Source organism: Onychostruthus taczanowskii, unplaced genomic scaffold, assembly GCF_017590055.1.
Source record: "Onychostruthus taczanowskii isolate IOZ18803 unplaced genomic scaffold, ASM1759005v1 scaffold113, whole genome shotgun sequence".
NCBI lineage: Eukaryota > Metazoa > Chordata > Aves > Passeriformes > Passeridae > Onychostruthus > Onychostruthus taczanowskii.
The window spans coordinates 1422787-1423247 of NW_024497963.1; the positions used below are offsets into that span (position 1 = coordinate 1422787).

At 72.9% G+C, this 461-nt stretch overlaps 1 protein-coding gene across 1 annotated transcript in view; it reads left to right on the plus strand.

The window, feature by feature from the left end:
- The first annotated feature begins 344 nt into the window (after positions 1-344).
- The window catches only part of ZNF507 (zinc finger protein 507), a 20460-nt gene continuing 20343 nt past the window's right edge, over positions 345-461 (plus strand). Inside the window, exon 1 of the mRNA XM_041426356.1 lies at positions 345-372. The gene's annotated coding sequence lies outside the window, so the exon portion shown is untranslated. The remainder of the gene's footprint in view (positions 373-461) is intronic.

Consider the following 461-nt stretch of genomic DNA (forward strand, 5'->3'; position numbering starts at 1 on the left):
TGGGCTGGACCAGCCGGACCCGTCCCGGCGGAGCCCGGCTGAGCCCTCAGCGGCACCGGCCAGCCCGGGGGCTCTGGGACAGCAGGGCAGCGACACTGCCCCGCGGGGACACACACTCCTGCCCGTGTCCCCCGGCCCTGTGTCACACACACACACACACACACACACACACACACACACACACACACACACACACACACCATCCTGTGCCCTGTCCCGTGTCCCCCGGCCCTGTCCCTGTCCCTCCCCGTCTCCATGGTAACGGGAGGCGGCGCTGACGCGGCGGCAGCGCCCCCCGCCGGTCACCTGACTCGGGCCCTCGGGTCACGTGATACGGGCTCCATCGTCGCCATCTTGAAGCGGTGGCCGCAGGTGAGGCGGAGGCTGGCCGGGCTTTCTCCGCTGCTGCGGGCACACAGCGGGCGGGCACGGCGCGGGGCCCGCGGCCGGCAGCAGCGGCG